Source organism: Rhinolophus sinicus, linkage group LG05, assembly GCF_036562045.2.
Source record: "Rhinolophus sinicus isolate RSC01 linkage group LG05, ASM3656204v1, whole genome shotgun sequence".
Lineage (NCBI taxonomy): Eukaryota > Metazoa > Chordata > Mammalia > Chiroptera > Rhinolophidae > Rhinolophus > Rhinolophus sinicus.
In genome coordinates, this window is record NC_133755.1 from 62,564,857 (window position 1) to 62,577,727 (window position 12,871).

The window sequence follows — 12,871 nt, forward strand, 5'->3', positions numbered from 1 at the left end:
TTGCACTGTTTTCATTCATTTCTTTTGTCTTCAATGTTCTGGTTGGTTGAGGATGGGTTGCAATTTAAAGGTTTAATTACATAAACACTGAATGAACCATGGACATTTTAGCTACTGAATAACTGCATACCATCAATCTCAAGGGTAATTACACTTTTTTTTTTTAAAGATTTTTTTTATTGGGGAAGGGGAACAAGACTTTATTGGGGAACAGTGTGTACTTCCAGGATGTTTTTTTTTTTTCTTCCAAGTCAAGTTGTTGTCCTTTCAGTCTTAGTTGTGGGGGGGTGTGCAGCTCAGCTCTAGGTCCAGTTGTCGTTTTTCTAGTTGCAGGAGGCACAGCCCACCATCCCTTGTGGGAGTCGAACCGGCAACCTTGTGGTTGAGAGGACGCGCTCCAACCAACTGAGCCATCTGGGAGGCAGCTCAGCTCAAGGTGCCGTGTTCAATCTTAGTTGCAGGGGGCGGAGCCCACAATCCCTTGCGGGACTCGAGGAATTGAACTGGCAACCCTGTGGTTGAGAGCCCACTGGCCCATGTGGGAATCGAACCGGCAGCCTTCAGAGTTAGGAGCATGGAGCTCTAACCGCCTGAGCCACCAGGCTGGCCCCAGTAATTATACTTTTAACTAACAAAAATTATCATAATGCTGTTTATATGTCCATAGGTGTATACAGATATAAAGCTATCTGGAAGAAGGTACACATAAGTGTTATCAACGATGGTGGGGGTGGGGGGAGTTAATTTCTCATTTTGCATTCCTTTTTAAACTACCTGAATTCTGTACATCACTACTTTCATTTCTGAAAAATTACAGATATTTTCAGCTGGTGGAGAAAGTCCTTTTGCTATGATGAAAAGACATTTGAAAACCACTCAAACAAAAAATATTGCTAGGAATTCTGAATCGTCTCTTTAGTGTGTTAAGGACAATAAATATCGCATAAGTCAAGCATTTAAAGGTGAAAAAGTAGAAACTAAGTTACTATATTTGGGGGAGGTCTGCAGAACTGGAAAAAATATATATTTATGCAGAAACAAAGTGAAGAACATTGGCACGGAGCAAGTTCAGCTTGCTCCAGGGCGCCCAGCTCTACTGATGCATCAGGGGCCTGGTGAATAAATCAATGGATGAATACAGGATGACAGAGGCCCCTTCGCTTCAGGGGGCTTGCACTCACCTGATCTGGCCTGACACTGCTTCACTAGCTGGAGAAGCAGGATGTCACAAACATCTCCCCGCACGAAAGCCACCCCCACAGACCACACTCATTTTAGTGATCTGGACCCTCTACTCAATTGAATTAATTTACATAATGTGAAGAATGCTTAGAATAAATAAAACTGCTATAGATCTCGCTTACCAAAACTGCTTATAGGATATTCCTTTTTGCACGCTTTCTTTTGTCTTTATAACACTTATCATCATGAGACACATTCGTAATTTTTTTTTTTTAATATACATTTTTGTCTCTTGTCCCCTCCACCAGAATGTATTCCATGGATCCAGGAGTCTACTTTGCTCACAATGCACTTATAGTGCCTAGGGTGGTACAAGGCACATAACAGGCATCTAGTACACATTCACTGAACAAATAGCTTCTCATGAGGGTTTCAAGGTGACGGTGGTTTCAGGCACTCCTCCAAGGATTTTTGTTGGCAGACTATCATCAAGGGCTTGGCTGTCTTCTGTGCTGTGGCACCCTTCTGGTTTTCCTTCTCCACATCCTTCACAGGCAGCTCTTCTACTATCATCTCCTGCTAAGTGCTAGGGTCCCAGGGTACATACATTTGAGCCTCTTTTCACTCAGACTGCAGGGGGGAAAGCCTCCACATCATAGCTTCACTAACCATCGTTATGCAGAAAAGGGTAAGCGTTCAAAATTACGTATTTCTACTCACATACAAAAATGGAAGCATTTATGAAGCCCTTGAGGATTTTCTTCAGGAGGGGTTAGGAAACACGTGGAAGAAAATCACTGGGGAAGCAGCTGGGGCAGCAGAGGAGGGGGAAGACGAGTCTGAGATGGGAGGCTGGTGAGGAATTACTGCAGTTCTCTGACAGCACGTCCTGTCTGTCCCAGCAAAGATGGCGGAAGCCAGGTGGAGAGGAAGGGCTTCCAGTCGCAGAACTGACAAAGCTTGAGATAGATCAGATGTGGCGAGCAGGCAGGAGGGAAGATAATTCAAGTGACAGGGAGGACGATGGGGCCCTTTGTGGACAGCGGTCACAGGATGAGGGAAACCTGTGGAGATGGTAAATTCCCTACTTTCTAGAAACCCAAGGTCCAGGGAAATGATTAATAGGAATGTAATTACAAAAGTGTGGGGAAGGCTGTGAGAGAAGGAGACTATTGAGAAGTGTGGTGTCTGAAACCAGAACAGACACAGAGGCAATGTGGTCAGGGAGCTGACTCCCTAGGCCATCTTGGCATGGCTCTATAACAAACGCGGTGGGTGTGAGTGAACTTCTAAACTTTCTTCTGCCCCCACCCATCAAGGAGGGGAAGCTGGGCATGGGAAGACAATGGTTTAATTGTAAATGCACAAAAGTATACTGGTCCACTGTCCTACCTGTGTCATACAGAGCTCTTGATGACATGTTACTTACTTCTCTTACTGATTCCAGAAGTCGTCCTGACCACCCAAGCAGACTACCATCCTCATATGATCTAGGTAATTTCAAACTAGTTTTAACTGTGGAACTCTTTTTTTGTAAGACAGTTTTTTTTAAAACAGGACTTTTATTGGGGAACAGGTGTGTACTTCCACACCTTTTTTTTTTTTTTTTTCCAAGTCAAGTTGTTGTCCTTTCAGTCTTAGTTGTGGAGGGCGCAGCTTGGCTCCAGGTCCAGTTGCCGTTTTCTAGTTGCAGGGGGCAAAGCCCACCATCTCTTGCCGGAATTGAACCAGCAACCTTGTGGTTGAGAGCCCACTGGCCCATGTGGGAATCGAACCGGCAGCCTTCGGAGTTAGGAGCATGGAGCTCTAACCGCCTGAGCCACCTGGCCGGCCTTTTTTTTTTTTTTTTTTTTACTATGAAAGATCACTTAGAATTCTAACATGTACTAGAGATAAGAAACATTCAATTGCTTTCTTGCAGGGTTTCCTTACAATGCATTATTGACATTTTGGGTTGGGTAATTCTGTTGTAGGAGGCTGTCTTGCATATTACAGGATGTTTAGCAGCATCCCTGGCCTCTACCCACCTGTCTTCCCCCTCTCTACCAGTTGTGACAACTGAAAATATCTCCAGACATTGCCAAATGTCCCTGGGTCGGGGGCGGGGGGAAGGGTGGTAAAATCACCACAACTTTACCCTCCAGGACAAAGTCGTTACATATATTAAAATTACAACATTGCCGTATCTTTAAAGTATTAAAGGTATAAAAAATAACATAAACTGAGCCACTTTAAAATGGAGTTGGAGCTGCTATCGCCAGAGGAACAGCCTTGCATGTCTTACTTCTCAAACCACTGGAATGTTAAAAGTGGGCAAAACAACCTTTGGACTGGGCCTAAAGCAGTACTGTATTCCAAACAACTGTTTGTTATGACTATAGGACTGAAAATTAAAGATATTCTTTGGAACTAGCATCACTATCTTAGTTAATCCACATTTACAGAAATTCCTTCTATTTGTGTAATTATTCCCCTTTTCTTCCTCATACCCCTCGCCATCACCTCCTAATAGGAACACTATTTGGGTTTCTGCCTGAATCAGTGCTTCCTGAACAGATATTTTTTTGGGATATCAAATAAATGCTCATTGCCTCTTACTTTGGCCTTTCATTTTTAGGTTGACAATGGTTATTAAACTTCATGCAAAAACTGAAATAAAAGACTGTGGGTTAAAAATTGATAATACTTGAGCTTCAGTATCTAACTGGGAGCCAACAGACACACACAAGCCTGCATTCATATACCAGCCCGACAAGTTGGCCTTCACAGATGTGCACGGGGGTGGAAGGACAACACTCACTCCTGGATCCATCCAACCAAAGCAGAGCACCTTTAACCGTCTCATTCCACTCCCACTGTAACAGTGAAATGCCGGGTCTAACTCCATCTTGTTCAAGGCTGCGTAGTTCCCATGGCCTCCAGGTGAATAGCTCCTGCTTTGTCTTGCATATAGACATGCTAATCTGTACTTTCTTAAGATGGAATTGAGGAACCACCAGGGCTCCCATCTTTTCTGTCGGCGGTTGGCGCCTTCTCAATCAACAAACCTTTCTTAATTCCAAACTCTGACATTTTGAGTTTTGGCCTTTTGAAGCATTGGTGTGGGGACAGAGCCCCAGAAAGTAGTTTACAGGCTCTCGGCCTCATGTGGAAGGGTGCTGGCTCGGGTGGTGGATGGCCGTCAGCTGTGGCTGATTGGCTGGTCGGCTGTGGCCGGTTAGCTGATTGGCCGCTGGTATAACTGCTGCGGCCACGGAGGAGAGCCGAGGAGAGCCGAGGACTGCCGAGGATTGAGGAGGAGCTGAGGAGAGCCAAGGAGAGCGGAAGAGAGGAGGAACAGAGTCGAGGAGAGTGGAGGAGAGTCATTGGTCGGTTGGTGGAAAGGCGGACGGCAGGTCGCACGTCAGGTGGGCCCAGCCTCCAGTGACACTATAGTGGTATGACTCCCCTACCTATGGCTCCGTGGGTGTTCCTTTTTGGCCTCACCATATCCTGCGTTCTTGTATGGGGAGCGGGAGCAGAGACCCTGCAGGCCGCCCCGCCTGAAAAATGGCGCAGCGAGCAGGGTCTCCCGCACGACAATTGGGCACGCAGACTTTGGAAACCCCACTAAAGGGGGAGAAACCCCAACTATATGGTACTTTCCCTATTTCCACTGGGTAGGTAGTGTCTCTTTTATCTTTAAGGAATGTGAAATTTCACCCATGATATCAAAACCGCCAAGAAAGTGCTGACAAGAGCACTGGTGCTGAGACCACACCTAAACATCTCTGATATCTTACAGTATTTATTCAATTTAATGTACCAGTGCCTCCACGGCTGTCTTGGCCAGTGCCTCTCCAGTCTGCTCATGAACAAGAATCACTGAACGAAGCCCAGATCTCACCTCTAGAACCTCTCACCCGAAAAGACCAGGTAAGGACGTCAAATGTGCACTGTCAGCAAGTTTTCCTCTGAGTTATGTGGGTGCAGCTCTTTGAGAAACCCTGCTCCCCAGCAAGCTTCTCACAGCTGTAATTAACATATTTTAGCCTAAGGATTTTCAGATCCTTCAAACTGCGCAGTTATGAAGACCTGTCTCCTGCAATGAAAAATAGAAGTGTTGCTCTGTGAATGCACAGTCTACACTCCAGTGTCAACTTGGCAAAAAAACTCTCCAAAAAAAAACCCAAGAGTGGTTTATTTGGGAAAACAAAAAACCCCCCCAAAACCGAGGTCACCCCAGCAGTGCCAATGCATACTTCCAACCTGCACTCCAACTGGCCACACACGTGGGAAAAGCCCCGAGTCAAAAATGGCTTGTCTATTTACTAGCATTCCTCCCACTCGAAGTTACACTGCAAAGTTTAACAGGAAGTCAGGACTAGAGAGTTAACAAGGGGGCCCAGCTCCACCCATAGTCTTCCCAGTTCTATGGTTAAGCATCTGAAGATGCCAGTTCGCTTTTATCACCACCAACCAAGATGCAATCACTTCAATGATTCTGAGATATGCTTTTTAATCTACTTCTAATTAACTGCTTTTCCTCTAATGTTGAGACTACATCATTACTATCATTCAATTGCCTGCTTTTTACATGTTTAAAAGTGTTACAATTAATCTGAGTCCTTGGATTACAGAAACATTCTTCCAAATAAAACCATACCCAGAAACTACAGATGGTATTTCTTCAAGATTTCACTGAAATGGCAAAGATGTTAAAAGGGCAGCAACTCTTGCAGGGTCAAAGCCAGAGCCCTCTCCCCTCTCCGCCTTTCTTACACTCTCTTTACTCCACTTCAGCCTAGCAAGCCTCCTGCTGTTCCTCACACCCCCATCCCAGTCTCAAGGTCTCCACTTGCAGTTCCCTCTGCCTCCTCCAGATGGCTCCCTCTCTCACCATCTTTATTCTGGTCTGTGTTCAAAAGTCACCTGCCTTGACTACCCCATTTCTTTGCAAAACAGCATTCCAATGCCCAAGCCACGTTATTCGCTTCCCTGCTTTACTTTCCTTCAGAGCACTCATTGCATACATATCAGCCTATTGTCTGCTCTCCCCACTAGAAGAGTCCTAGAGAAGGGACTCTGTTAATTTTGTTTACTGCTATAACCTTAGAACTTAAAATAGTGCCTAGCACATAAAAGGCACTTAACAATACTTGTTGAATGAACAAACCGATGAATGAATAGATGCACTGATCAGGGGACTATACCTAGATCCCCACAGAAAAGCTAACCCAAATTTAGCATGGTCCTAACAAGAAGACATGAAGACTGGACCCTTCCATGTGTTCATATATCACAACCACGGGGCATTAATGAGGTGTACACAGCACAGCTGGCACATGGAGACCAGGGATGGGAATCCTTTTTCAAACAAAAATTACTGTATGTTGAAGAAGGAGATAAAATCAAATGATGGTCCCACCCACCACCACCACGGAAAGAAAAGAACACCTGGACATGTTTTTTTGCTTGTTTTTTCTTCCTTTCTTTCTTCTTTTTCTTTTTTAAATTAGTTTCAGGTGTACAAAACAATGTAATAGTTAGACATTTACATCCCTCACAAAGTGGTAACCCCATTCCCCCAATCTACTACCCCTCTGACATCGTATATAGCTGTTAAAATTCCACTGACTCTGTTCCCTACGCTGTACTCCACATCCTGTGACTATATATATTAAATTATAGTTGACATTCAGGAACCCTCTTTCTTTTTTTTTAAAGAGAGGAAAGAGATAAAATATTCAATTGTTCACTGTTGGCTATTTGATTGTGGCCAAGTCACCTCTTTGAGTATGTTTGTCAATATGTAAAATGCAGGGTTGGGTGAGAACTTTCCTACTGCTCCTCCCTCCATTAAAATTTTATGAATCTTACCCACTTTTCAAAGTAAGAACAGGAAACAAAACTTAGCTTATTCAACGGACGCTAATATGTTAACGGCCATTTAGGAGAGAGAGAGATAGAAACCTGGAATAAGTCGAAGACCGATTTTAAAAGATAAAAGGGGAAAGACAGAGGGGACACAAGAGTGGAGAAAATGGAGTAGGGGTGGAGGATAGGACATTCTGAGAAAGGAGAGCTGCAAGGGAAACACAGAAAGGAAACACAGAAACTTTATTACCATTCGTACCATGTTCTGTTCCCTGCGGTTACAGTTTCAGAGGAACTCCCCTTTGCAAATAAGGAGACCTACCCACAAACCAACCTCGGGCCCCAGCTTAGAGCGCCGTTTCTGAATCCAAGAACTACCCCTGCCACCTCCACCCCACAGGAGAGATTGCAGGGCCTGGGCCTTATTTGCTGCCAAGGGCTCTACCAAAGCACTGTGGTGTGTTAGAAAAAAGGGGTTCTATGGAAAGTAACCTCACAGGGTGATCTGATCATAAATTCCTAACTGGATAGGTGATGGTGGATAGTCACACCCCAGGCCTATAACTTCTTTAGTGAAAGGTTTTAAGCCAGCCCTGTCCATTGTTCTTGTACATCTAGGTTAAGACACCTTTGAAGTGCCAGAAGTAACACCCCTCACAGAAGACATTAAACTGCAAGAGAGCACTCACTATCCTTGCTTTTTCCAATCATCCTTACATCTCCTCCTTAATTTCAAATGTATAAAAGAAGCTGCAAAACTTATTCTCCAGAGTATTTGAGATCTTGCTCTCCAGCATATGTAGTCAGTTTGGCTCAAACGAACTTTTATAAAAATTCTCTCCAGGTTTGGATGTTTCTTACGTCAACATTGGTGAATTACACTGATTTCACGCACAAATACTCTGAACTGCATTTAAATACATTTTCAAAGTCACATCTTGCCTGGGAAGCTTCTTTCACAGGACAGCTGTAGGTCTAGTCTAAACCCGGTGAATGTGTGGGTCAGAGCTGGTTGACCAGACACCTGAGGATAAGCAGCAGGCGTGAAGTCTCCTGGCGCAGCAGCAGCAGCTGCCACCACAGGCAGCTGAAGAAAGAAACCTTCCGGTCAGTAGCCACACGATTAGTAGTCAACCTCCATCTAGTGTTCTGCCGAGGCCAGAGAAAGCAAAACCAATTTTGAAAACAGCTCAGGGCTGTAGGAAATAATTTCAATAACAGCCACAGAAAGGGCCCTGAGAAGCCCCACCCGTGTTTAAACTTTATTTTTTGACATAATCTTGAACCTATGGAAAGATTGCAAGAATGGTACACAGAATTCTATATACCCTTCACCCAGACTCCCAATTGTTAACATTCAACACATCTCTCTGTTACCACATTTTGTTATACAATATGCATATTACTTCCTTAATTAACCATTTGAAAGTAGGTTGAAGACATGATGACATTTACCCCTAAATATTTTAGTATTTCCTAAAGACAAGGACAGACCCTTCCTTACACAACCATAGAATTATGATAAAAATCAGGAAATCACAGTTTCTACAATAGTGTTATCTAATCTAAAGACCTTATACACATGTGTCTAGTGGTCCCCAGAATGGCCTTAGAGCAAAAACTGGATCACATGTCCAGGATCACACGTGGCATTCAGCTGTCATGTCTTTTCAGCCTCCTTTCATCTGAAACAGTTCCTTTATCTTTCAGGACTTTGGCATTTTTGGAAAAGTACAGGTCAATTACTTTCTGTGTAATTGAGATCTGTTCCTTCATGATTAGATTCAAGTTACCCGTTTTGGGCAGGAATATCACAGAAGTGATTCTGTGCCCTTCTTGATGCATTGTCCTGGAGACACATGACGTTGGTTTGTCCCAATACTGGTGGTATTAAATTTGATCAATCGGTTAAAGTGGTATAAGGCAGGTTTCTCCACTGTCCAGTTACAATTTCCCCCTTGTAATTAAAAAGAGACTTGCTGAGAGATACTTAGAGACTAAGCAAATATCCTGTTCCTCATCAAATCTGCTTGATTCAGCACTCACTAGTGGATTCTTGCCTGGATAAAGATAAAATTCTGTGTGAGGTCAAAGTCAAACTTGAGGGGAAGAAACTAGGGCTGTTAGCAGCAGTAGCTGATTAGCAAGAACGAGCACGTGAGGCTCCTCTATCAGATTTAATTCAAATAACCCCAGATTGTGTCCACCCTTCGCTATTTTAAGGAACAAAAACAACACCTCTAGATTTGCGTGTGAGTAGTCACGAGTATCCATGAGTATGCTGGCTTCTCTGAGCCATGCCTGCTGGGAACTCAGCCCTTCCGTTCACAAGGTGTCCAACGGCAGCAGAAAGAGACAGCCAGGTGCAGAGAGCTGAGAGCTAATCATCCTCACCCCAAGGCCCAAATCACCACAGGCAACGGTGAGGGGCTCAGCTCGGTGCTTCCTGGTCCGCTGCAGCAGTGCACAGGGAGCTATATTTAAAAACAAAAACTCCAGCACTCCACCGCCTTATACTGAGGTATAACTGGTTTGGGAACTCTGATTTTGCTTATTCAAGGAACATTTTTTTAAAACTCTGTTGTCACAAAGTGAGGAACCTCAGAAATTACATAAAAGCAGCGAGACCATTTTGAAATCACATACTGGTTGTTACATTCCAGCACACTGATACCCGCTATTCACACGGCGGTCTATATTCTATGTGTCTTTTCTCTTTGCCTACATATATTTTATCAGGATTGGGAGCATGCTGTCTATACCAGCCTTCTTCAAACTGGGTTGCATTGGAGAATTTAGCCCTACAGAAAAGGATACCAGTGTCTATGTTCTCAAATCTCCCAGGAGTGGTCTATACTTAAATTCATTCCAAAAGCACAGGAGAGCAGTTATTCATAACACACAATGGTTGCCTTAGAGTATTAGGGCTAAATTCTCTTGTAGAGCCCAGCTGAGGAGAGCTGGTCTGTACTGTTGTGTAATTTGTTTTGTTTGGGTAATATTTCTTTAAATAAGGATTTAATAAGCACCTTCCATACACCAGGCACTGGGAATATAAAGATAAATAAGACACGGCTCCTTTCCTCTTTAAGTGAATCATCCAGCCAGGGAAAGCAAAAGTACCTAAATACCCCAAATATGGAATAATGCTATGAGAAGAACGGCAGTGAACCTGGATTGCCGTAAGCAAGGAGCCACTAGCTCCCTCAGAGGAAATCGGAGAGGCTTTGCTGAGGAGATGATGTATAAATGGGTTCTTGAAGGATGGCAGACTGCAGAGAGAGAGGAGCAGATGGAAGGCAGGGCATGCCAAACGCCCGGAGAGGCAAGTTCAGGCCAGATTACAGGGGCCCTGAGGGAGATGCGGCTAAGAAAGAACCAGCCCTCTAAACCAGCCCCAAAGGAAGAGGCATCAAGCGAACCCAAGTGGTTCTTAAGCAGGGGGGTGGTGAGCTCACCTGGGATGAAGGTAACCAAGGGAGGGGGGGTCAAGGGGCCACTGAGATCATTGCAGCCAGAGGTGAGTGGGGAGCTGAGCCAGTGCAGGGATGGCAAGAAGGGAGCCAACCAAGAGATGTGCGGGAAGAAGATGCCACAGAACCTGGTGACACAGCTGGCAGGGGCTATTCTTACAGCACCAAGTCAGCCAGGACCGGCCTGCATAACAAATTCAGGCAGCTAAAGGAAAAAAAAAAAAAAGCATGCAAGAAGGCTCCACATGCTGCTGCCATTCTCTGCGGTGATTTAACAGCAGAGGTGGGGGTAACCCTCAAAAAGGAAGAGGCCTGAGGGAATAAGACATGACACTGGGGTAAAGTGAAGAAACTGCCCATAGAACTGTCCCTCCTCTTGGGGTGCCTCCAAGCTCTATCAAAAGGCCTTACATAACAGCTCTCTGTGGTGGGCTCCTGTGACAGCAAATTATACTATATGCAGAATATGCTACAAGAAAACAAGTCTATAGCAATCCCACGAATGCCACAAATAAAGCAAAATCTAGAAGCTACCTTTTTAATGAAAAATTTCCCTTAATTGAAGGGAAACACAAGTAGTTGGGCTGAATTACTAATGCTTAATAGGAGAAAGTGAAAGTCAGTAGAATTAACAGTAAACAAAAGCAACTCTGGGACCCAATATGAACAGGCTCCAACACAGGGACCTTCCCCCAAACTTGGGGATAATGGGAAACGCAGGGAATGAAATGATGGGAAAGTGTATATGCAAGTTCCATTATAAATAACCGAGACCCTACCGCCAAAAAGAAAGGGTAAGATTGTGGGTTCTTAAGGTTTGGGATTATGAAGGGCCATCACTAAAACAGGACCTAGTAATATTCCTCAGCCTGGCTGGATGGATGGAGAAGGGAAGGTGGAGGATTTGCTAGGCAGTTGATGCACTCATCTTGTATTCAATAATCCCATTCGTCTTGTGGGCACAGAAGCACCAGATCAGTCACATAAAACCGCAAATCAGAAAGTGGTAATGACCCTCACAAAAACCACCTCACTGGAAACCACCTAGAGTTTGACAGGCCCTGGCAGTTTAGAGAAGGAGAGGGAACAGTAATACAGGAGACAAAGGAAAGTTTTGTTTGGACCACTTTAAACGCAGAACAAGTTAAACATGTTTGAATTCCTAAAACCAACAACATGTATTTAGAGCTGCAAGAAGCATAGCTGAAATATCCCATTTATTTTTATACCCCAATCATACATCCCTTTTGGGAAAAATTTAGGAAACCAGCATTTGGGCAAGCTCCACAAGAGGCATACTGACATTCACATAACCAGTTTTTAATCAAGCATGGAGCATGTACCTGGGGATGTAGCAATAAGCAACACAGACAGTCTCTTCCTCAAACAACTTTCATAATCTCATTTTTAAAATCGGACAAGTAGATCTATCACCATTGTAATTATTTTCATAGTTTTTCTTGTTAACTTACTCTACATTGGCGATGAGGGCGGTGTTAGGCGTTTTAGATTTGGGGTGTGTGTGTGTGTATACATGTACGTCTGGGAGATGGCTCAGAAAAGGCGCCCCCCAGTCTGGGAGATGGCTCAGAAAAGGCGCCCCAGGAAGGAATGAGTAGGACTTGGTGAAGAGACCAAGGTGGGGCAGGTGCCACCTGAGCGGGAAGAGCAGGAACCAGGAGGAAAACTCCCAGTGAAGTGTCTGAAGGTCCAGCCCAGAAGGGAACAAGGTACCGAGAGAGGTTGTAAAAGGAAGCAGGCCGTGCCACGTGGGTTGGAATTTTATCCTAAAAGGAGCAACTGGTGGAGAGGGGTGGGGATTGAAACTGGAATTGGGTTTTGGAGAGGCCTCTCTTGAGACTGGACTGGAGATTGTGAACTGAAACCAGTCAGGAGGTGTGCCTGGAACACACGACCTGGCCCAGGGAACAGAGTCATCCCAGCCACCTCAGCTCACCCTCCTAAGAATCTCCACAGCAGTCGTTCTGAGGGGTGGGGTGGGAGTGCACTATATGCTACAAAGACCGGGATGCACCTGACTCACCTACCAGCTGCAGGCCAGACTGCCTGAATCTGAATCCTAGCTCTGTCCCCTAGAGTTTCTAAACTTCTTAACCTCTTTGAGTCTCAATATACTCATCTGTAAAATGGGATGATAATGGAATGGAATCAAACTCATGACTTTGTGAAAAAATGGGCTGACACATACCACATGTCTAGAACAGGGAGGCTCAAGTGAGTCAGTCAGTATAATATTTATCATTTTTTCTGTCCTACCTATGTTTTGTGGCATGTGCGTTTGTTGGGTGTGAGGATGTTTAGTATCAAGAATTTTATAAGAGCCCACTCTCGTTGCCAAC

At 44.5% G+C, this 12,871-nt stretch overlaps 1 protein-coding gene across 2 annotated transcripts in view; it reads right to left on the bottom strand.

Annotated features, from left to right (window-relative positions):
* ST3GAL5 (ST3 beta-galactoside alpha-2,3-sialyltransferase 5) overlaps nucleotides 1–12,871 on the bottom strand; it is a 49,624-nt gene that overhangs the window by 32,092 nt on the left and 4,661 nt on the right. The gene's annotated exons all lie outside the window — the stretch shown is intronic.